Source organism: Erythrolamprus reginae, chromosome 9, assembly GCF_031021105.1.
Source record: "Erythrolamprus reginae isolate rEryReg1 chromosome 9, rEryReg1.hap1, whole genome shotgun sequence".
Lineage (NCBI taxonomy): Eukaryota > Metazoa > Chordata > Lepidosauria > Squamata > Dipsadidae > Erythrolamprus > Erythrolamprus reginae.
The window spans coordinates 3,644,823-3,669,923 of NC_091958.1; the positions used below are offsets into that span (position 1 = coordinate 3,644,823).

The 25,101-nt window shown below is 40.5% G+C and overlaps 1 long non-coding RNA gene across 1 annotated transcript in view; it reads left to right on the top strand.

Annotated features, from left to right (window-relative positions):
* The first annotated feature begins 1,881 nt into the window (after positions 1–1,881).
* LOC139172663 (uncharacterized) overlaps positions 1,882–25,101 on the top strand; it is a 59,223-nt gene continuing 36,003 nt past the window's right edge. The window contains exons 1-2 of the long non-coding RNA XR_011559905.1: positions 1,882–2,030; positions 6,369–6,640. This is a non-coding gene — a long non-coding RNA (uncharacterized lncRNA). The remainder of the gene's footprint in view (positions 2,031–6,368; positions 6,641–25,101) is intronic.

The following is a 25,101-nucleotide window of genomic DNA, read 5'->3' on the forward strand; positions in this document are numbered from 1 at the left end:
TATATCATACATTTTCTCTCCTTTCCTCCTACTTCTCTTCTTTCTTACTTTCTATCATTATATATATATTACTTAATGTCTATTCTCTTTCATATGTATTGTATATTGGACAAAGAATAAATAAATAAATAAATAAATAAATAAATAAAATAAATTCCCACCAGAGCAGAAAGGCTGCCGTTTGTCTCGCAGTCCCTTGGATCGCTTGACTCAGCTCCAAGAACAGCAGAAGTTATCGAGAGCGCTGGCTCAGGCCGTTTGTCTTTATGAGAAAGAGACTTTTCCAAGTTGCGTGCTGAGAGAGAGTTTATTCTTCCATTCAGCTGCAACCTTCAATGTCCTGACCTGTTGAGGTTTTGAAGAGGGCATGGGGTGCCCTTAATGTCACACTATTACCATGGTAGCTGCTGTTTTGCAGGGAACTGGCAGATCTGTGCTGAAGCTGTGGATTCCTGATGGCAACTGTACCATATGCTGTTATCAGCAAGCGTGAAATTGTTCTGGAACTTTCCTTTGGCTGGTGGGCACTCTGCGCCACCTTTGGCCAAGTCAATGGCTTGGTGTGTCATCCAACAAAGTTGAGATTTTAGGACCGATGTGACACATTGATGGATTTTTCCATCACGAAATAAGAGAATGTCCACTAACTTAGAAATAGGGAGAAGCATGGAGGAGGTGAGGTCTACCTTTGGTTCCATGGACAGAATCAGAGAATAGAATAGAATAGAATATAGAATGGAATGGAACAGGATAGAATAATATAACAGTACAGAACAGAATAGAATATGGAATAGAGTAAAGTAGAGTAGAATAGAATAGAATATAGAATAGAATAGAATATAGAATGGAATGGAATGGAACAGGATAGAATAGCATAACAGTACAGAATAGAATAGAATAGAATATGGAATAGAGTAGAATAGAATAGATTAGGGAATAGAATAGAATATAGAATGGAATGGAATGGAACAGGATAGAATAATACAACAGTGCAGAACAGAATAGAATATGGAATAGAGTAGAATAGAATAGAATAGATTAGGGAATAGAATAGAATATAGAATGGAATGCAATGCAATGGAACAGGATAGAATAATATAACAGTGCAGAACAGAATAGAATATGGAATAGAGTAGAATAGAGTAGAATAGAATAGAATAGATTAGGGAATAGAATAGAATATAGAATGGAATGGAATGGAACAGGATAGAATAGTATAACAGTACAGAATAGAATAGAATAGAATATGGAATAGAGTAGAATAGAGTAGAATAGAAAAGAATAGATTAGGGAATAGAATAGAATATAGAATGGAATGGAATGGAATGGAACAGGATAGAATAGTATAACAGTGCAGAACAGAATAGAATATGGAATAGAATAGAATAGATTAGGGAATAGAATAGAATATAGAATGGAATAGAATGGAACAGGATAGAATAGTATAACAGTACAGAACAGAATAGAATATGGAGTAGAGTAGAGTAGAATAGAATAGAATAGAATTCTTTATTGGCCAAGTGTGATTGGACACACAAGGGATTTGTCTTCGGTGCATAAGCTCTCAGTGTACATAAAAGCTATAAGTGATAAATCATGATCGTAGTCATCATAAATACATTCATTATGAATCATAAGACACCACTAAACGAGCAATCGAAATCATATTAGGAAACGAAATAAAACAATATAAACAGTAAAGATTCAAGCAACAAGGTTAGAGTCATAAGTAGAAAAAGAGATAGGTAATAGGAAAGATTACAGTGAGAAGGATTAATTAAGGGAACGGTTTGCTTTCTGGAGCTATGAATGCTCCATCACTGAAGGTTTCCAAGAAAAGATTGGGCAGCAGTTTGTCTACGATGGAACAAGGACTTCTCCCTTGGGCTCCTGGGGGTTGGACTGCAAGACCTCCGAGGTCCCTCCCAGTGGTTTTACATATGTCCTTCTGTGATTCTACATATGTCGTTCCGAGCTCCCAAAAGAAAATGCGCAACGCAGAATGGGACATCTGGACGACATAAACAGAAGTAAATAACAAAGGTCTCGTTCACCTTGTCACTGCGAAGTTAAAAGTCATTGCAACAGCACATCTCTGCCTCGCTTTGGACATATTGCCATTGTCAAGCGTTCCTCTTTATCACCTCGAATTACCATGTTTGAAATACCACCGCAAACTTGGGAGGAAATATATTAGCAGCACGATGGCATGTTTGGGAATTTCCAGGAGAACACATCCATCTATCTTGGAACATCTGGCATCTTACAGTGATAGCATGGAGGCATTTTTGGCAGGGGCCAAATGGTGCATTTTCTCCGAGAGTGTCTCCATAAAGCTCATCTCAGTGTGGCATGCTCTTCTGAGTGTAGACAAAGGACAGACAACTCCCTTGTGGAATGCAAAAGCCTGCCGTGTGTTAATTAATTTGTCACAGATAGAGATTCTATTTTGCCGGAGCTAAGCACCAGCCAATTTATTTTAGACATCATAAAACATATTCAGGTTTCTTCTATTCTGAATCTTCATTAGATGTAGTCTGGGGACATGGGTGAATTTTAATGGGGGGATTGATGGCTGGAATTGTGGAGTTGGCTACGGAGAATTCATAACATGTACCCAGGGAACAAATACTTGTAATGTACAGAATCGGGTGTTAATTAGATTGCAGAGAAAATTATAAAATGCCCGGTGATCGTTATATGATTTATACCTAAGACATGGAAGTTAAAGTAGTACTAACACCAATACTAGTACTAGTACCAGTACCAATACCAATACCAATACTATACTAAGTATTGGTACAATACTAAGGGAAGAGCCTTCTCTGTGGCGGCCCCGGCCCTCTGGAACCAACTCCCCCTGGAGATTAGAATTGCCCCCACCCTCCTCGCCTTTCGTAAGCTCCTTAAAACCCACCTCTGCCATCAGGCATGGGGGAACTGAGATATTCTTTCCGCCTAGGCCTTTACAATTTATGCATGTTATGTTTGTATGCATGTATGTTTGGTTTTATAATAAGGGTTTTTTAACTATTTTAGTATTGGATTTGGATGCTGTTTTGTACTACTGTTGTTAGCCGCCCCAAGTCTACGGAGAGGGGCGGCATACAAATCCAATTTAAAAAATAAAAAAATAAAAAAATAATAAATAAATAATAATAATAATAATAATAATAATAATAATAATAATAATAATAATAATAATAATAATATACATATAGTCAAAGCTATGGTTTTCTCAGTTGCACTGTATGGCTGTGAAAGTTGGACCATAAGAAAGGCTGAACGCCAAAGAATTGAGGCCTTTGAATTTAAGATTTTAAGATCCGACTGGTCTGTCCTAGAAGACATCAACGCTGACTGCTCTTTAGAAGGCCATATCCTGAAGATGAAACTCAAATACTTTGGCCACCTAATGAGAAGGAAGACTCACTGGAGAAGAGCCTAGTGCTGGGAAGGATTTAAGGCAAAAGAAGAAGGGGACGGCTGAGAACGAGATAGCTGGATGGAATCACTGAAGCAGTCGGCATGAGCTTAAATGGACTCCAAAGGATGGTAGAAGATAGAAAGGCTTGGAGGAATGTTGTCCGTGGGGCCACAATCAGTTGGACAGGAACTTTGCAACTAACAACAACATCATCAACGACAACATGGAAGTTGTAAATTCAACTGAGCTTGTAAAAAGCTTTGGAGGTGATTGAAAGGGGGGTTTCCTGCTCGAGATAGAAGGTTGGACTTGATCTTCTAAGTTGGACTAGACGACCTCCAAGATCCCTTCCAACTCCTATTCTGTTCCTATCCTTTCCTATCCTTATTCTGTTAATTCAAGAAGTAGTTGTTTTTTCCTTGCAATGAAAGCTTTCCCATGGCCTCTTAGATCATCCGCGCTAATGCATTTGCCTATTAATATTTGGATAATATTGCCAAGATCTTAATTGGCCAATGGCAAGGTCACTTACCTTCTAGGAGTTGCCCTTATTTTATTTATTTATTTATTTATTTTATTTATTTACTAGATTTGTATGCCGCCCCTTTCCCTAGACTGGGGGCGGCTCACAACATAATAAAACAATTCATAACAAATCTAATAATTTACAATTTAAAATTTAAAGTAGTTAAGAAAACCCCGTTTTTAAGCAGACATACCTACAAACATACCATACATAAATTATATAGGCCCAGGGGAGATATCTAAATTCCCCCATGCCTGATGACAAAGGTGGGTTTTGAGGAGTTTACGAAAGGCAAGGAGGGTAGGGGCAGTTGTAATCTCTGTGGGGAGCTGGTTCCAGAGAGTCGGGGCTGCCACAGAGAAGGCTCTTCCCCTGGGGCCCGCCAATCGACATTGTTTAGTTGACGGGACCCGGAGAAGGCCGATTCTGTGGGACCTAATCGGTCGCTGGGATTTGTGCAGCAGAATGCGGTCTCGGAGATATTCTGGTCCGATGCCATGAAGGGCGTTAAAGGTCATAACCAACACTTTGAATTGTGACCCGAAATTGATCGGCAACCAATGCAGACTACGGAGTGTTGGTGTAACATGGGCATTTTTGGGAAAGCCCATGACTGCTCTCGCAGCTGCATTCTGCACGATCTGAAGTTTCCGAACACTTTTCAAAGGTAGCCCCATGTAGAGAGCATTACAGTAGTTGAGCCTTGAGGTGATGAGGGCATGAGTGACTGTGAGCAATGAGTCCCGGTCGAAATAGGGCCGCAACTGGTGCACCAGGCGAACCTTGTGGGCTTCCTTTCAGGACCTGAGTTGTTTGCAAAGTTAGCTAGTCACCTTCAAAGATTGTTCTGTTCTTAACCCAATCTGTCCCTCGTGCCACCTACGTGAATCTAGTGGGATTTTTTTATTTCAGAAAGAAGGGATGTGAGATGTGCAAGTTTTTTTTTTAAAAAAATATTATATTAAGCGTGTTTCAGAGTTTACAGCAATCCCAGGACTCCTGTGGTTTACCACATCAAGTGAAACATCAGTTTCAAAGCTTCCAGCTGAGCTAAGGAGTACTCGTTGCCAAGTCTTTTGCCGAACCAAGTTCTTTGCAGGACGAACTAATGCGTTGCCTGCAGTGCAGAACCATTGGGTGTCAAGTTTGGATCTGCTTCCAAAAATTAACATTCTTTAGCTTTTTGCACATGGATTTAAAAAAAAACCAACCACACCTTTCACTTAATGTGCTGATAATAGGCCAAGGGCTTTGTGTGTGTGTTCCTTTTGGCCAAATTCAGCGATACGATTTGATTATGAAAATCTGTTGCCTAAGATTACAGGAGGAATAACAGCAACAACAGAAAGAATTGGGCCACATGATATATTACGAGCTCAGTTAATATGGCAAAGGAGGGTCAATGTAACCACACGTAAGCATTGGGATTCGTCTCCACATGCTTCAGGCTCGCTCTGTTTGGTCCTGATAAGCTTCAGAAGGCCTGCAAGCTTGCAGAAGTTTGCATAAACATATCAAAGGCCCTAGATTCATAATGATTGCAGCAGGAGATCTCCAGTTTGTTTTAAGCCATTTCAGAAATATAGCTAGAAGAGGAATTAGTAGTATTTACCAGTTATGTTGGTGAGTGTAGCCTTAGAGAAGTACTTAGAAAACAGGTTGTTTCTTCTCTTTCTTTTTTTCTTCCCCTTTCCTCTTTTCTCCTCCTCCTTCCTCTTCCTCCTCCTCGCCTTCTCCTTCCTCATCTTTCTCCTCCCCCTCCTCTCTTTCTACTTCTCCTTCTCCTTCCTCCTCCTCCTCTTTCTCCTTCCTCCTCCTCTTTCTTCTCCTCCTCCTCTTCCTCCTCCTCCTTCCTCGTCCTCTGCTTATTCTCCTCCTTCTGCCTCCTCCTTCCTCCTCCTCCTTCCTCTTCCTCCTCCTCTCTTTCTCCTTCCTCCTCTTTCTCCCCCTCCTTCTCCTCTCACTCTCCTCCTCCTCCTCCTCCTCTCTTTCTACTTGTCCTTCTCCTTCCTCCTCCTCCTCTTTCTCCTCCTCCTCCTCGTCCTCCTCCTTCCTCATCCTCTGCTTCTTCTCCTCCTTCTGCCTCCTCCTTCCTCTTCCTTCTCCTCCTTCTTCTTCTCCTTCTCCTCCTCCTTCCTCTCCTCCTCCTCCTTCCTCTCCTCCTCCTCCTCCTCCTCCTCTCCTTCTCATTATCTTTCTCCTCTTCCTCCTCCGCTCCTCCTCCTCATTCCTCCTCCTCCTCTTCTCCTCTTCTCCTCCTTCTCCTCCTCTCCTTCTCCTTCCTCCTCCTCCTCCTCCTCCTCCTCCTCCTCCTCCTCCTCCTTCCTCCCCCCCCCTCCTCCTCTCCCAAATGGACTCAGAGGAATACCTTTAAATATTGCAATATTCAATCTTTCCCAACCATTTGCATCTCAGATCTGGGTCAAATGATTGTTTGCTTTTCCATCCAAGAGGTTTCTGCTGGAGCCGCCTATCCGTGCCTCCTCTGGCTTCACCTGCAAGGTGACCTTCCACCATCTGATTCCCCCCAGGTAGATACCTTCCACTTCAACTCCTAGAATTTCCAGGATGCCTACCCGGAGACCTGGTCCAATGTATTCAGAGGGCACCTGGTTGGGGAAGACCGATCCGTGGAGCTTCTAATTCAGGATAACAAGTATTTTGCATGGCAGAAGGAGAAAAAAAAGGTACCTTTTCTGGGTTTGTGCAATCAGGTCTATGTGGCATTTATTGATGCTATGAAACTGGGATTGCTTTTCTACTCCTCCTGTAATTAATCAATCAATTGATCAATTAACCAGTCAGCTAAAACAGCAAAGGTAAATTTACTTGAATAATCAATGCACTTTACATTTTAAGAGAACGGAGGAAAATAAGCAGAAATGGGCCGAGCTAAGTCAACAAAAGTATGGCTACATGGTGTTCATAACTATCCATTGAAAAACCACTGTAATAAGTTTTTTTCCCTGGACAAGCCTTTCTTCTGCATCTCTTAAATCGGTCTACCTTTGTACTCCAAAATCTCATTTTGTGAATATAAGCTTTGCAAATAATCCATATGCTTATGTTTTTTGGGGGTGTTCTCAACAACAGCCCAGTCCAGGGGTAGGCAAAGTTGGCTCTTCTATGACTTGTGGACTTCAGCTCCCAGAATTCCTGAACCAATCATGCTCGCTCAGGAATTCTGGGAGTTGAAGTCCACATGTCATGGAAGAGCCAACTTTCCTTACCCCTGGCTTAGTCAATTTCATTACCCAACCAGATAACATAATCAGTGCTAGGAACAACACCAACACTCACAGGGCAAGCCAGTTGTATAAAAACAGAGAGAAAACCCTACTCCCTTGTAGCATTGATGATGTTACCAAGTTGGGTCATGAAAAGTCTTTAAGAAAAAAGCCAAGCTCAGAGAACAACAATGATCCCCACAGTCCAACCCTAAGTTGCAAATATTCTCTTCTCTTCACTTTTGTTTCTTTAAAAGGACTGTGTGACATTTGGGCAAAAAAAATCTTCATCAGTAGCCCTTCCGGTCCCCTATTTAATTTTCACGGCAGGTCAAATTTGTTCAAAGATAATCACTTGGTTATACAGTGGTACCTCTACTTAAGAACGCCTCTACTTAAGAACTTTTCTACATAAGAAATGGGTGTTCAAGATTTTTTTGCCTCTTCTTAAGAACCGTTTTCTACTTAAGAACCCAAGCCTGGACAAATTTCCCAGGAAATTTGAGAGTGGCACAAAGGCCCAGCCAGTTTCCTGCCATTCGCCCTTTAATCCCAGCCATCTCAGGCTTTTCTGGGCTGCCAGAGGAGATTTTGGCAGCCCAGAGCGAATGAAGCATTTTCCTTTCTCTGGCCACTTGAAGAGGGAATAAACCTCTGCAAGCGCCCAGAGAAAAGAAACGCTCCATTCGCTCTGGGCAGCAACTGTCCTCCTCCTCTTCTTCCTCGTCCTCCTCCCACCCAAATCCCAAGCTTTTATTTCTTTCCCAATGGGTTTGCACGCATTATTTGCTTTTACATTGATTCCTATGGGAAAAATTGCTTCTTCTTACAAACTTTTCTACTTAAGAACCTGATCACGGAACGAATGGAGTTCGTAAGTAGAGGTACCACTGTATATTTCTCCTCCCTAAGACAGCAGTTAATGAAAACATTTGCATTGGAAAACCCACCTACAAAAGAGAAGGGAGTTTGCAAATTAAACATCAGTTTGCAATGCTTCTACGACACGACAGAGTCACCACTGAGTCCCAGTTTAGGCCTGCGAGAAATTGGCAGCCCATCTCCTTTTCAGAATGGATGAATATTTAACAGTGGGAAACTTCAGGGCCCTCATCCATATGCAGATTCGGAGTCTGAGTAGCCTTCAGTTCAAACCTTCAGCTCTTGAGGTTCTTCTTTTTTTCTTTTCTGTGTGCGGTAGAGAAAATAACTGGAAATATTAACCTTTAGGGAACTTGGTGCCAATGGAAAAATATTTTGTTCCAAAATGAATTAATCAGTGATTAGCAGAAGTGCATTTTCTGATGGCTAAAGGTCCAAAATCATGTCTTATGCAAAGGACTTAAATTTGTTTCTTAACTTATCCTCACCTCTCTCTTCCTGTCCTTCCTCTTCCTTCTTTAATACTCTTCCTCATCCTTTTTAACCCCAAAACTATAAGTACTACTTACAAACCACAATTGAGCCGCAAATGTATGTTGTGAAGTTGTTGTGGTTAGCTCTGGCCCTGCTCCTGCCCCAAGGACTGTGGATGTGGAGGAGACATCCACATGCTGCAGGCCTGTTTTGCCCTTGGTGGAATCTGCTGATGAAGGTTCCTCTGACCAAGAAGACATGAGTGACAGGGAGGAGGGGAGTGTGGCAGACAGCTCAGAAGGAGATCAATTATCTAGCTCCTCCTTGGATTCAGAACAAGAGTTAATGATACAGCCATGCATGTGGAGAGCGATGCATAGGCAACAACAACTGAGAGATTATTATCAAAGAAAATGAGGCCACCAGTGGTTGGGTGGGGCTGTGGTCATCAGGGAGGCTGCTATAAATAGCAGCCTATGGGTTTGGCCATTGTGGAGGATTATCTGATCGTTGTGTTTCGTGACTGCTTTACTGACTTTGACTTTTTGTGTGCTGATTTTCCCCTGCTTTGAAACTAAACCAGAGCTAAGTGTGTTTCACTTTGTGAAAGAAGAAGGACTGTGAATTGCCTCACAGCTGCAAGATAAGTATCACAGAACTGATAAGGGACTTGTACAAATTACCAGTTTGTTTGGAGACAAGTGCTCTTTGCTATCCCAAAAGAGGGCTTAGGTTAAGGGAATTTTAATTATAAAGAACATTGTTTTGAATTTTCAAACGTGTGTGTGTCTGAAATTTGTACCTGTGAATTTTTGGGAGGAGTCTACCAGAGAGCCCGACAGAACAGAAGTAAGAAAGTTTTTAAGTGAGTTTTGCCACGAATCATCATCATCATCATCATCATCATCATCATCATCATCATCACAACAACAACAGAGTTGGAAGGGACCTTGGAGGTCTTCTAGTCCAACCCCCTGCTTGGCAGGAAACCCTAGGATGGATAGAGCAATTGGCGCTATTTTGGGACTTCCAGTGTGGTGCTCTTTGAAACAAAATAATTGCAAATGAAGTGAAAAATAGTTAATTCTTCAACATTTACAATTTCCTTCCTGAATAATAATTACAAAAAAAAATTCATATCCCTGACATTTTCTCTGTCATCCTGGAAGGAAATTGGCTGCTATGTACAACTTTTTAAATATTTAAAGTTTAATTGTTTTGCCTTTAGGTATATACACAGTTTATAGCAGCCCAGGGAACAAGGATTATACGACAGCCGGTCTTCTTTCCACACTAATTCTTTGCGCAAGAAATGGGTTTTTTTCCACTGCAAACAGTCTTTTGATGAACACTTATTTAGACAGATTAAAAGAACTGGAAGGGACCTTGTAGGTCATCTAGTCCAACCCTCTGCCCGAATAGGAGACCCTGCACCTACAACATTTATGACCAATGGCAGTCTTCTTGAAAGCCTTCAGTGATGAAGCTCCCACAACATCCGAAGGCAACTTCTGTTCCATGGGTTGATTGTTCTCACTGTCAGAAAATTCCTCCTTACTTCCAGGTTGAGTCTCTCCTTGATCGGTTTTCATTCATTATTCTTTTTCTGGTCTTCAGGTGCCTTGGAGAACAGCTTGACCCCTTCCTCTCTGGGGCAGCCCCTCAAATACTGAAAGACTGCTATCATGCATCCCCTGGTCCTTCTCTTCAGTAGATTAGACCTATCCAGTTCCTATATCCGTTCTTCATTTGTTTTAGCCTCCAGTAACTGTTCTGTCGGGCTCTCTGGTACACTCCTCCCAAAAATTCACAGGTACAAATTTCAGACACACACATGTTTGAAAATTCAAAACAATGTTCTTTATAATGAAAATTCACTTAAACCAAGCCCTCTTTTGGTATAGCAAAGAGCACTCATCTCCAAACAAACTGGTAATTGGTACAAGTCCCTTATCAGTTCTGTGATACTTAGCTTGCAGCTGTGAGGCAATTCACAGTCCTTCTTTCACAAAGTGAAACACACTTTGCTCTGGTTTAGTTTCAAAGCGGGGAAAATCAGCACACAAAAGGTCAAACACAGCAAAGCAGGCACGAAACACAACGATCAGATAATCCTCCACAATGGCCAAACCCACAGGCTGCTATTTATAGCAGCCTCATTAATTACCACAGCCCCACCCAACCACAGGTGGCCTCATTTTCTCTGATAATAATCTCTCAGTTGTTGTTGCCTATGCATCGCTCTCCGCATGCGTGGCTGTATCATTAACTCTTGTTCTGAATCCAAGGAGGAGCTAGATAATTGATCTCCTTCTGAGCTGTCTGCCACAGTCTCCTCCTCCCTGTCACTCCTGTCTTCTTGGTCAGAGGAGCCTTCATCAGCAGATTCCACTGGGGGCCAAAAAGGCCTGCAGCATGTGGATGTCTCCCCCACATCCACGGTCCTTGGGGCAGGAGCTGGGCCAGTGCTAACCACAACAGTAACCATCTTTGTTGCTCTTCTCTGCACTTTCTTTTTTATAGTGTGGTGACCAAAACTGGATGCAATATTTTAGGTGTGAGCTTTCTAATAGCAATAGCATTTAGATTTATATACCACTTCACAGTGATTTACAGCGCTCTCTAAGTGGTTTACAGAGAGTATGCCTATTGCCCCAACAATCTGGGTCCTCATTTTACCAACCTCGGAAGGGTGGAAGGATGAGTCAACTTTGAGCCTACTGAGATTCGATCTGCCAAATTGCTGGCAGATGGTGATCAGCAGAAGTAGCTTGCAGTACTGCACTCTGACCACTGCGCCACCGAGGCTACTAAGGCTTTATACTTGATTGTATTTCTCTGCTAACGCAGCTAAGGATTGCATTTTAACAACATTGTTTGACTGTCTCAATCACTCAAATCTCTGGGCTGTTTCTAACTGGTGTGTAGTTCTCCATTTAATTTAATTTTAAATGGGAGGAGAAAAAAATCTCAGCAAGAGGATTTCAGTAGAAATAAATCAATAATCCTAATTTGGTGGGGAATTTTATTGTAATACTTTGGGTGGAGACCTAATCTTGTTTTATTCTTCAAAACAGCTGTTACGGTTTGGAAATAATAGTTGTTGCTGAGAATCCTAGGAGTTAAAGTCCATGTTTTGATAGGCGTCCAAAATTGGCCATGTTTACTTCAAAGAGTATTCATTATTTTTCTTGCATCTCAGTGTTTTGTTATGATATTTGCCCTGTAGTATTAATATTTTCCCCACGCTTGATCAAAATGTCACTGCTGATTAAATTCTCTAATTCCACTAATCACAACTTGATATGGATTAGATGTTCTGTGCCGGTCCTTACCATAATAAGGAAGTTCACATCACAGTAGCAAGACAATCTCACCATCTTCTAGCACATAGTGTTGAGAATGTTCCTTTTAATTCTTTTATTATCACTGGGAGGGACTGTTTTTATGCTGAATTTAGCCATCAAAGATATGTGAGGCTGGCATACAGTTCTGATTTTTGTCAAGCGTTAATATGTATTCATGCCAATTTCCATGGTAGGACCCCCAAAATGCATTTAGAATGCTCTGACCTTTCTTTAATTCTTTCCAAAACCTATTTTTTTTGGATCCCAGAAATACAGTAAACCAAAACCGAGTTCAAAATATATAGAATATAAAAGCATTTTATTGGCCAACTGTGATTGGGCACACAAGGAATTTATCTTGGTGCATGTTGTGGTTAGCTCTGGCCCAGCTCCTGCCCCAAGGAATGTGCAGGTGGATGTGGGGGAGACATCCACATGCCGCAGGCCTGTTTTGCTCCCGACGGAATCTGCCGACGAAGCCTCCTCTGACCAAGGCAGCATGAGTGACAGGGAAGAGGGGAGTTTGGCAGACAGCCCAGGAGGAGATCAATCATCTGTATCATCTTTGGATTCTGAACAAGAATTAATGACACATCCATGCATGCGTAGAGTGATGCATAGGAGACAACAACTAAAGGATTATTACAAGAGAAAATGAGGCCACCTGTGGTTGGGTGGGGCTCCAGTAATTAGGGCTGCTGCTATAAATAGCAACGTGTGGGTTTGGCCGTTATGGAAGAGTATCTGATCGCAGTTCGTCAGGAATCCTGGATTGCTGGTTTCTGGATTTTGCTTATTGATTTTTCAAACCTTTGAAAACAAAGCAGAGCAATGTGTGTGTGTGTGTCTCACTTCGTTAGAAGAAGAAGGGGTGTGAAGTTTCTTCACAGCTGCTAGCTAAGTACTTAATGTCTGCTTAAGGGAAATTGTACAGACTACCCGGTTGTTTTGGGAAGAGTGCTCTTTGCAATGCAAAAAGAGTGCTTAGTTTATTTTTAATTTTGGGATAAAGAACATTGTTTTGAAATTTGTACCCTTGAATTTTTGGGAGGCTCCTACCAGAGAGCCCAGCAGAACAGTGCATATGCTCTCAGTGTACCTAAACAAACAAACAAACAAACAAACAAACAAACAAACAAACAGACAAACAGATAGACAGACAGACAAACAGTAACAACAAACAACAATATCAATTCTGTTAAATCACCAAATTTTGGCATTGCTTCGCAAGGTACCATTCTCTCCCAACCCAATAGCTAGGTTTTTCTTAAATAGCTTTTCTGCATATGTCGTATGTTTGCCGTTGTAATTTCCTTTTATAAGTATAGGTTTTTTTAATGCTAAAGCAACAATAAAAAAATAGCTCCTCCCATTCTGATATTTTGCTACCGGCATTGCTGGTTGCTTGTGTAAAGAAAGCTGTATTCTTTAAGAATATGAATCGCACATAGAAACACTAGAAGTGCGTTGCTCATAGAGGGATATAAAGCTCTCACTCATTTCCAGATACTCATTTATATGATTAGATTAAGGGGGAAAAAAGAATTGATTTTGGCAGTCTGCCACTAGACCATCAATTCATCTAATCTTAGATAGAACCCTACATTAAAAAAAAAAAATCCGATTGAAGGCATCAGAATAGTTTACGGTTGGGCTGGATAAACAGCTGTGTCACAATTCAGCGAATAAATCTAAGGGCTTAGACATTGATTCAATTACTGTTGCAGCTGGAATGATAATCTAAAACATTGTTTGAAACATCTGGAGATGTTTCACCTTGTTTGCACAATGATGCTACTCTTGGAGATACGTCTATTAGCAGAGTTCCTTAAACCTTTTTCTCTCAAGCCTGCTTCCTATTTTTTAACATTACAGAGGACCTCAAAATAATTGTTTGATGTGATTATTATCATGGATTATTTTTCAGCATAGGTTGGCAAATAATTTTGATTTTGTAGGACCCCGAGAGGTCCTTGGGGGATTCTAGGACCACACTTGAAGAAACATTGCTCTTTAGGAGATTATTTATATTACGTTCTTGTTTATTCCGGTTTGTGCATTTTCCAGTTGGCTAGGAGCTCCCATTTTTGCAACTTTCTGCTGGCTTATTAATGGAATAAAGTTGTTAAAAAATAAATACATTTACTTTGGAATAGCTTGCTATTTCTTCTCCCTCACCACAGGTGTTGTAATTAACATATTCATTTGCAAAAGACAAGACACGTTTCCTTCTAATTATCCTTCCATAATTTATATTTCACCTATGTTTGATATATTTCACTCCAAACTGGGCTTTGTTAGGTAGTTTTGAGGATTTTTCTTCCCAACTTCATTTATCAAATCTTTGGGTTTTTTTTATTTTATATTTTATTTTGCTTAGAGGTTTTTATCTGGAGCAGAATAATGAGCTTTAATGGGTTATGTCTCAAACACCTTTTAGACCACTGATTTTAATCGACTGATGAAGTGCCATCAATTCAGTGTTGACTCTTAATGACTAGATAAATAGCTTTTCTCCAAAGGTTTCTCTACAAAGTCTAGTCCTATTGCACCTTGACAAATTCCTTGTGTGTCCAATCACACTTGGCCAATAAAATCCTATTCTATTCTATTCTATTCTATTCTACCTTTGCCACAGTAACTGAGCCCATCCACCATGGTCCTCATTGTCCTCTTTTACTCCTCCCCACTTTCTACTCTTTCCTAGTGTTTGACCTTTCTCCAGAATGTTAGGTATTTTCATAGTACAGTGGCACCTCTACTTACGAACTTAATTCATTCCCTGACCAGGTTCTTAAGTAGAAAGGTTTGTAAGAAAAGGCAATTTTTCCCATAGGAATCAATGTAAAAGCAAATAATGTGTGCAATTGGAGAAACCACAGGGGAGGGTAGACACCCTATTTCCTCCCAGGAGATTCCTAGGGAGGCCCCACGGAGGCTTCTTCCTGCCTTTTCCGGCCCTATTTCCTCCCAGGAGATTTCTAGAGAGGCCCCACGGAGGCTTCTCCCCGCCTTTTCCAGTCCTGTTTCCTCCCAGGAGATTCCTAGAGAGGCCCCATGGAGGCTTCTCCCCACCTTTTCCAGCCCTATTTCCTCCCAGGAGATTCCTAGAGAGGCCCCACGGAGGCTTCTTCCTGCCTTTTCCGGCCCTATTTCCTCCCAGGAGATTTCTAGAGAGGCCCCACGGAAGCTTCTCCCCGCCTTTTCCAGCCCTGTTTCCTCCCAGGAGATTCCTAGAGAGGCCCCACGGAGGCTTCTCCCCACCTTTTCCAGTCCTGTTTCCTCCCAGGAGATTCCTAGAGAGGCCCCACGGAGGCTTCTCCCCACCTTTTCCAGTCCTGTTTCCTCCCAGGAGATTCCTAGAGAGGCCCCACGGAGGCTTCTCCCCACCTTTTCCAGTCCTGTTTCCTCCCAGGAGATTCCTAGAGAGGCCCCACGGAGGCTTCTCCCCACCTTTTCCAGCCCTATTTCCTCCCAGGAGATTCCTAGAGAGGCCCCACGGAAGCTTCTCCCCACCTTTTTCAGCCCTATTTCCTCCCAGGAGATTCCTAGAGAGGCCCCACGGAGGATTCTCCCTGCCTTTTCTGGTTACCGTTTCAGGGGCTCGGGTTTGTAAGTGGAAAATGGTTCTTAAGAAGAGGCAAAAAAAATTTGAACACCCAGTTCTTATCTAAAAAAGTTTGTAAATAGAGGCATCTGTAGGTGGAGGTACCACAGTATGTCCAAAGTATGACAATTTGAACCTGGTCATTTGTGCCTCAAGCGTCAACTGTGGATGGATTTGTTGTACAATCTATTTGTTTGTCTCCTTCAAAACAAAGGAAGAAAAGCATCAGCATTCTTTCTTCTGCTTTTCCAAAGGCCCTTTTGCTTCAGTTAGAATGTCAGAGAGGGAACCATCGACTTCAAGAATTTGATCCTTCTTGTTTTTTTTAAAAAACACCTTTCCTCCAAAGTTTACCTATCTGTTTCAACTACTCAGACTCTGTTCTAAGTGTGGTCACCTCTGCTTTCCTCTCTACTTCACTAATCCTGATAAGAAACTACTGCAACTGTGAATAGAGGCATATGTCCTTCCTATTATTAATAATAGGAAGGACATATTTTTGATGGTCTAGACCAGTGTTTCCCAACCTTGGAAACTTGAAGATATCTGGACTTCAACTCCCAGAATTCCCCAGCCCACACAAAATTCAGCTATATTTCTTTATATATCCTTCTTCTATTTCTATATCTTTCACTATTCTTTCATGGATATATTTTATCCCTATATCTTTTCTTCTATTCTTTCATCGATACAATTGACTATGAGTATAACCTCTGTAACCTTCACTATGTTTTGAACAAAATAAATTAATTAAAAGCCGTGATAGTGCAGTGGTTGGATTGCAGTATTGCAAGCTAATTCTGCCAACTGCCAGTGATTCGATTCTCACCGGCTCAGGGTCGATTCAGGCTTCCATCCTCCTGAGGTGGGTCAAATGAGGACCCAGATTGTTGAGGTCATTAGGTTGACTCTGTAAACCACTTAGAGAGGGCTGTAAAGCACTGTGAAGCAGCATACATGTATAATTCTAAGTACTATTGCTATTTATTCTTATGGGATAAGCTAGGGTAGAGACATCTTTTCAGTAAGACAATCTTACAGTCCCTAAAGCTAGCAAAGTAATAATAGCAAGTCAACTTTGAGTTCTTTTGCAGCTGAAGACAGAGTTCTCTCTGTGGTTAGTTACTAGAGTACTGGATAGGGGAAAAGCATTTCCCCCCCGGAGTCTTCTTAAAAATCCATTTAGAAACATTTTCTTTAAAGATTTAATCAAAATGTTTCCAAAATGTTCCTCTGAACCCATTCTTTTACAGATCTATGCATATATTTGCCAGCATTATCCTTTCCTTCCCCTTCAAGATGCACATTTATTTTGTTCTTTGCTTACTTACTTGAGGTTCACTGCTTCTGGAGCGCCAGCTAATTAAGATTTTAGGGAAATTAATCTTCAAGTAACACTAGGAGGTGGAAAGTTAATTTTTCTTTCCTATTCCAAGTTTCTCTTGTGAGCTTCAAAATTATTTCTGAACTCTCCAAGCGCCTTTGAAAAACTTCATCAGAGCAGTTTGAAAGGAGGTGGGGAGTTTGGGGGGAAAAGTAGGTAAGATACTTTTATAGTTTTAGTAGGTAAAAAGTATTTAACACCATTGACAATGCTGCTGCCCTACAAAATAACCTTGACTATGTGTCAGAATGATCCAACAATTGGCAACTCCAAATCTCAATCAACAAATGTTCTGTCTTACACATTGGCAATGATATTTGTGTTCCAATATTTGAGGGGCTGCAACAGAGAACAGGATAGTCAACCTATTCCCCAAAGCAGCTGAAATTAGGAAAGGGATCAATTGATGGAAACCAATCAAAGAGAGGAGCTAAGGAGAAATTTTCTGGCAGTGAGAACAATTAACCACTGGAATGGCTTGACTTCAGAAGTTGTGGGTTTTCCAACACTGGATATGTTTAAAAAGACATTGGACAACTGTTTGCCTGAAATGTTATTGGGTTGAGCAAGGAGTTGGATGTGATGACCCCCAATGTCCCTTGCACTTCCGTTATTCTGTTATTAATTATATATATAAAAGCAAAAACCACTCATGCATTAGATAAATAGAATAGATGGATGGATGGGTGGATGGATGGATGGATGGATGGATGGATAGATAGATAATAGATAGATAGATAGATAGATAGATAGATAGATAGATAGATAGATAGATAGATGATATACAGACATACAGACAGACAGACAGAATTAATCATGAAATCTACAGAACTGTAAAGCCTATAAATTTGACATTTGCCTTTTGGCTTCTAGATGCTCACTAAGAAAGCATTTTTCAAAATAACCATCGGAGCATGAGTATTTCTTATATTATTATTAACAAGCTTTGATGCTAAGGGGTTCTACTCCCTCTCCCAACCTGAAAAGAAATCTGATCCAAAACACAAGCAGAGGACTTTCTGTTTCACTTTTGCTTTCACAGCAGCAAGCAGATTTACTACAGAACAGTTGAGCTAAGTCATGCTTGCCAGATGAATACCAATGGATGCTGGTAGGAAGAGACATATTTTCCCTCTTATTTTCCTTCTCAGTTCAAATGAACTTGTTCCTTCTACTATAATCTCAGTTAGAGAGAAAAAAAGGCAAAGAAACTCAGGAAAAGATTTATAGCTGTGATTAGGAAAACACAAGTAAGGGAAGCTGCTTGTTTCTCCCATGGCTAGTTCTATGTTGCATGCTCCAGAGTCAGTTCACCTGATGGCCTGGTCATCCTCCAACCAGACAGCAAAACCAGGAATGTTGTTTACAGGGAGGTCCTGAGAAATTCTTCGGAGGGACAAATTAGAGAGTCTATGCAAATAATGTCTTCATCTGTAAGAGAAACATATCATCTCTTATGAAATAATGCAGTCCCTTTTTAAACTACTCATTAATTTTCTAGCTTTAAGTGTCAATTTATCAAGCCCCATCACATAGTTTTGTAGCGAAGCACGGGTATCAGCTAGTGTTCTTCACAAACAAACAAACAAACAAACAAACAAACAAATATAAAGCCCTTCATGGCATCGGACCAGAATATCTCTGAGACCGCCTTCTGCTGCACGAATCCCAGCGACCGATTAGGTCCCACAGAGTGGGCCTTCTCCGGGTCCCGTCAACTAAACAATGTTGGTTGATGGGCCCCAGGGGAAGAGCCTTCTCTGTGGCGGCCCCGACTCTCTGGAACCAGCTCCCCCCAGAGATTAGAACTGCCCCTACCCTCCTTGCCTTTCATAAACTCCTCAAAACCCACCTTTGTTGTCAGGCATGGGGGAATTGAAATATCTCCCCCAGGCCTATATAATTTATGTATGGTATGTTTGTAGGTATGTCTGCTTAAAAATGGGGTTTTCTTAACTACTTTAAATTTTAAATTGTAAATTATTAGATTTGTTATGAATTGTTTTATTATGTTGTGAGCCGCCCCGAGTCTCTGGAAAGGGGCGGCATACAAATCTAATAAATAAGTAAGTAAGTAAGTAAGTAAGTAAGTAAGTAAGTAAGTAAGTAAGTAAGTAAGTAAGTAAGTAATTAACTAAGTAATTAACTAAGTAAATAAATAAGTAAGTAAGTAATTAAGTAAGTAAGTAAATTAAGTAAGTAAGTAAGTAAATAAGTAAGTAAGTAAGTAATTAAGTAAGTAAATAAGTAAGTAAGTAAGTAAGTAAGTCAGTAAGTAGATAGATAGATAGATAGATAGATAGATAGATTGATTGATAGATAGATAGATAGATAGATAGATAGATAGATAGATAGATAGATAGATAGATAGATAAATAAATAAAAATCTCTTGTTCCAAAAGCTCCATATGGACTCCAGGGCTCCAAAATACTTTGAACCAGGATCTCCCATTGATTTCAACGGAAGATACCTGTAATATTCCAGGCTGAAGGTTCTACCAATTAAACCAGACAGAAAAGCTAATGGCAAAGCCCCAAAATGCATTTATGAAACCTGCACTCATCAAGATTATTTCGCTGGGACAGCTGGATCACCATCCGACAAACTGCTGGTCTCCACGGATGCAAATGTGTGAATTGCTCCCCTCCCAGCTTCTTCCACCTCTTTTCTATAAATGGAAATGCTTCAAGAGTGTGACATTTGTGAATTCCGAGATGAAATGACCCATTCGGCACTTTCCCAACTAATGTGTGGATTCAAACTTAATTATACAGCAGTTTTCACACTTCCTTCATCGTCTGATTCAATTCCTGTCTTTTGAAAAAAAAAATCAATATACGTTCAATCGAGTTAATGTGCCCCTTTTGCAAGGAAATGCAGTTTGAAATATGCATCTAAGTTTTGGTGTGGACCAAAAGAAAAGAAAGGAAAAGCAAATTTTGTTCAGAGGTAAGATCAGGAGAATTATAGATAAATACATCCCAAAGTGCCATCCCTAGACGTAGCCTGAATTGTCTTTTAAGTCTGTACCATCATCTTCAAACTTGAGTAATCTTCTGCTGCAGTGGTTCTCAACTTCTTATTCACTCCGGACTTCCCTTTATATACCTTTTGTGATGACCTGGGCCATGGAACAAAAGTAACACACATAGCTGGCAGTTCAACACGTTCTATTGTTCCAAATTTCCCCAAACGCTCCCACGTTTCTGTCAAATTCCAGAGCAAAGTGATCACACCCACCCAAACACGAGAAATATTATGTAAGATTTTAAGATTGTGCTGAAATGAATAGGCTTACTTTAAAACTTAAAGATAAAGAGGAGTGTGATTACTATAAGATTTGGGGAAAGTTTTACGAATGGTTGGAAACTAAAAATAATTGAGAAGTATTTTCTTTTACTTACTTTTGAAGAAATACATGATGATTGAATTTTAATCTATTAAAGACCCGGATGACAAAATAAGGATTGGTGGCAGCATTTATTTGTTTGTTTGTTTGTTTGTTTGTTTGTTTGTTTACTTACTTACTTACTTACTTACTTACTTACTTACTTAGTCAAACAATTATAGGGTGATAATATGTACAAATAAAACATTAGATAAGTAATGATAAAAAGTAACAAAAGAAGACAATAGGACAGGGACGGTAGGCACAGTGGTGCGCTTATGCACGCCCCTTACAGACCTCTTAGAAAGGGGGCGAGGTCAATTGTAGATAGTCTAAGGTTAAAGATTTTGGGGTTGGGAGTAGAAACCACAGAATCAGGTAGTGCATTCCAGGCATTGATTACTCTGTTGCTGAAGTCATATTTTTTGCAGTCATGTTTGGAGCGGTTGACATTTAGTTTAAATTGATTTCGTGTTCGTGTGTTGTTGCGGTTGAAGATGAAGTAGTCGTTAACAGGTAGGACATTTTGGTATATGATTTTATGAACTATAATTAAGTCGGAATGGAGACGACGGAGTTGTAAGTTGTCTAAACCAAGAATTTCAAGTCTGGCGGAGTATTTTGTTTTGAGAAGAGGAGTGAAGGACTCTTCTTGTGAAATATTTCTGGACTCTCTCAATTGTGTTGATGTCAGATATGCAATGTGGGTTCCATACAGGCGAGCTGTATTCTAGGATTGGTCTGACAAATGTTTTGTAAACTCTTGTTAGCAGATCAAAATTACCAGAGAAAAAGCTGCGAAGGATTAGGTTAACAACTCTTAAAGCCTTTTTGGCAATGTTGTTGCAGTGGGCTCTACGACTTAGGTCATTGGATATGCGTACTCCAAGGTCTTTGACAGATTGAGGGTTATCAATAAGTTCAATTCCTCCAAGATTATATTTAATATTCTGATTATTTTTACCAATGTGTAAGACAGAGCATTTAGTGGTGGAGATTTGAAGTTGCCAGGTTTTAGACCATTCTGCTACATGGTCAAGATCTTTTTGAAAGGTAGCAGCATTGTCGGTAGTATTAAATAGTTTGACATCATCATTGGATAACACAGAGATGAAAGGATTAAATTAGATATTGAGTTAAGATGTTAAGATGTTTATGTTTTATTATAAATAGAAAAAGGGAATATAAGGGACTAGATTTTATAATATTGTTATTTGTAGATGAAATATATCTCATGTGTGGTTATTTTTAATTAACTTAGCAAAGAGGATAAAAAGTGCATATTGAAAGTATTATTAGCGCTTTTCTCTCTCTCTGAATGTTTAACGTATCTAAGAAATATTATTAATCTTGAACACTCGGTTCTTATCTAGAAAAGTTCTTAAGTAGAGGCGTTCTTAAGTAGAGGTACCACTGTATAATATGTTTTCAAGCCTTTGTGAATCCCTTGTGAGTTGTGACAATATCAGGACCAGCCTAGGAGTCCACGAACCACCAATGTAATTTAAGCCCATCTTCCTGTATTATTATTATTATTTTTTTGGTCTTTTAAATATTTTTATTAATTTTCCACTTTTAAAAAGAAAACACAATAGTAAGTACAGAGGAAAAAAAATCAAAGAAAATTAAATTAATAATAGTATACACAGATATTAGCATTATATTAGCACGAAAGTCACTATATTTATGTTATATTAATTATACCCTAGACTATAATTTGTCTCAAGTATATAAATTAGTACATGCTTTTTTTCCATTAACAAAATAATTTCATTTACACTTCAGTGATTTCCCATGCAGGCTATATTGCCACCCCCCCCCCCCCCCCCAAATTGTAAAGCCTAGATATTATTACATACTTCAAAGTATTTAAGAAAGTAAAAATAATAAACAAATTAACATTATGAAAACAACTGTAAAGCAAAACTAAACTACTTATACCTTTCTTTATTCCTGTATTCTTTATGGCAGTGTTTCCCAACCTTGGCCACTTGAAGATATCTGGACTTCAACTCCCAGAATTCCCCAGCCAGCATTTGCTGGCTGGGAAATTCTGGGAGTTGAAGTCCAAATATCTTCAAGTGGCTACGGTGGGGAAACACTGCTTTATGGTACTAATGTATGTATTTATTTTATTTATTAATTAGATTTCTATGCCGCCCTTCTTGAAGCGACTCAGGGTGCCGTACAAAATTGTAAATGCAAACAATATATGTATGCGAGAAATCTAATTATTTTAAAAAGACATATACAAAATTAATAAAAAATCTAAACCCCCTTATTCGGTCATCTATATTAATCCAATTCAATCATTCATATCGGTTGGGGACAATCTTGTGGCTCCCATGCCTGCTGGCAGAGGTAGGTCTTCAGAGCTTTACGAAAGACCAGGAGGGAGGGGGCAGTACGTATCTCAGGAGGGAGTTCATTCCAGAGGATCAGAGCCACCACAGAGAAGGCTCTACCCCTAGGCTTCGCCAGATGACATTGTTTGGCCAATGGGACATGGAGAAGGCCAACTCCAATACAAATCCATACAAATGGCATACAAATGGCATACAAATGGGACCTAACCGGCCGCTGGGATAATTATGGTGAGGGTAGAATTAAATGAGGGACATGACATCCCACTTCCCCTTTTCATCTATATAGTGTGTAATAGGACAGAAGGGAAAGGGGGGACATGATTGAAACATTTAAATATGTTAAAGGGTTAAATAAGGTTCAGGAGGGAAGTATTTCTAATAGGGAGGTGAACACAAGACCAAGGGGGCACAATCTGAGGTTAGTTGGGAGAAAGATCAGGATCAACGTGAGAAAATATTATTTGACTGAAAGAGTAGTAGATGTTTGGAAAAACTTCCAGCAGACATGGTTGGTAAATCCACAGGAACTGAATTTAAACTTGCCTGGGATAAACATAGATTTATCCTAAGATAAAATATACAGGAAATAGTATAAGGGCAGACTAGAGGGACCAGGAGGTCTTTTTCTGCCGTCAATCTTCTAGGTTTCTAGGTTTCTATTTCTAGTTGGAAGATGCTATATCGTAGTTAGGAGATGTGGTGGAAATGTCTTTCAGGAGCCAATCTTCTTAGCACTTTGACAATGTTTTGAAAACTATTTGAGTGTGTTTCTTGGAAGTGAAGAGGCTGTGACGCAATCATTCTAACATGATTTCCCATGGGTTTTTGGGATGTGTTGCGTGTGGCTGCGATATGAATGTGGAGGAACATTCAAGGCCATTCCATCTCGGAACTTCTGAAACAAGGGTTTAAAAATGCTAAATCAAACCTGACAGTCAGAAGACAGCCCGATGCAGCCTCGAAGAAATAAATATCTTGTCAGGCAGACAGGGAAAGACCTAAGTATATCCGTTGCTGTTTGCTGATTGACAAGATCCAAGCCCTTGTAAAATTACCTTGGCCTTGATGGACTTATAAACATCTGTTTGAGTGAAAACCTATTTGTTTGGAAGTGAGGGATGGGGAACAGTAGGACTTTCCCCACCGTGTATTATTTCTACCTTCCACAGACAGGGTGGCACTTCCATTTAAGTTTTTATTCATTCATTTATTTATTTTATTTTATTTATTTATTAGATTTGTATGCCGCCCCTTTCCGTAGACTCGGGGCGGCTCACAATACAATAAAAACAGTTCATGACAAATCTAATAATTCACAATCCAAAATTTAAAATAGTTAAAAAAAACCATTTTTAAGCAGACATACCTACAAAGATACCATACATAAATTATATAGGCCCGGGGGAGATATCTCAATTCCCCCATGCCTGACGACAAAGGTGGGTTTGGAGGAGTTTACGAAAGGCAAGGAGGGTAGGGGCTATTCTAATCTCTGGGGGGAGCTGGTTCCAGAGAGTCGGGGCCACCACAGAGAAGGCTCTTCCCCTGGGGCCCGCCAACCGACATTGTTTAGTTGACGGGACCCGGAGAAGGCCCACTCTGTGGGACCTAATCGGTCGCTGGGATTCGTGCAGCAGAAGGCGGTCTCGGAGATATTCTGGTCCAATGCCATGAAGGGCTTTATAGGTCATAACCAACACTTTGAATTGTGACCGGAAATTGATCGGCAACCAATGCAGACTGCGGAGTGTTGGTGTAACATGGGCATACCTGGGGAAGCCCATGACTGCTCTCGCAGCTGCATTCTGCACGATCTGAAGTTTCCAAACACTTTTCAAAGGTAGCCCCATGTAGAGAGCGTTACAGTAGTTGAACCTCGAGGTGATGAGTGCATGAGTGACTGTGTGTAGTGAGTCCCGGTCCAAATAGGGCCACAACTGGTGCACCAGGCAAACCTGGGCAAACGGCCCCCTCGCCACAGCTGAAAGATGGTTCTCTAATGTGAGCTGTGGATCGAGGAGGACGCCCAAGTTGCAGACCCTCTCTGAGGGGGTCAATAATTCCCCCCCCCAGGGTGATGGACAGACAGGTGGAATTGTCCTTGGGAGGCAAGACCCACAGCCACTCCATCTTATCTGGGTTGAGTTTCAGTCTGTTGACACCCATCCAGGCCCCAACAGCCTCCAGGCACCGGCACATCACTTCCACTGCGTCATTGACTGGACATGGGGTGGAGATGTAAAGCTGCCTACTAAGAGGAGATAAAGGGGAACATTTGTAGCTCAGGATTAGAAGGTGGAGCCCTTGGTGCTCTCTCTGAGCTTGGTTGTTTTCTTGCAAAAGTTTCATGGCCCAAACTAGGTAACACCAACAGTAGTGATGATGTTACCTAGTTGGGTAATACAACGTCTTCAAGAAAACAAACAAGCTCAGAGAGCACCAAGGACCTCCTCAAAAGCTCCCCCTTTCCTC